The following is a 405-nucleotide window of genomic DNA, read 5'->3' on the forward strand; positions in this document are numbered from 1 at the left end:
AAGAGAGACCTTCAGAAGCATTTATGTTGGTAGAATTACCACCAGGTACCCACCAAGCTGCTCTCTTGCTCCCCCTTCTCTTTCTTGGCAGGAAGAAGGGGAGAAAATAAAATGAAAAACCAAACAAACAAGCAAGCAAAAGTTATGAGTTAAGAACAGGAAAGACACTCATCAGTTACTATCATGATCAAAACAGACTTGGCTTGCGGGAAATTAATTTATTGCTATACAGTCAATGAATATACAGATGATATAGTATATCCATGAGTTTGGCTGATGTAATTATTATACTACAGTAGGAAAGAAGGACACTCCCCCTATCCTGGGCTCACATGGTAGACTCCAGTGGAGATGATCTCCAGAAGAGATCCTTCCCCCTGGCAGTCAGCTCTTAAATGAGTCTAG

Source organism: Meleagris gallopavo (assembly GCF_000146605.3).
Source record: "Meleagris gallopavo isolate NT-WF06-2002-E0010 breed Aviagen turkey brand Nicholas breeding stock chromosome 22 unlocalized genomic scaffold, Turkey_5.1 Chr22_random_7180001956769, whole genome shotgun sequence".
Lineage (NCBI taxonomy): Eukaryota > Metazoa > Chordata > Aves > Galliformes > Phasianidae > Meleagris > Meleagris gallopavo.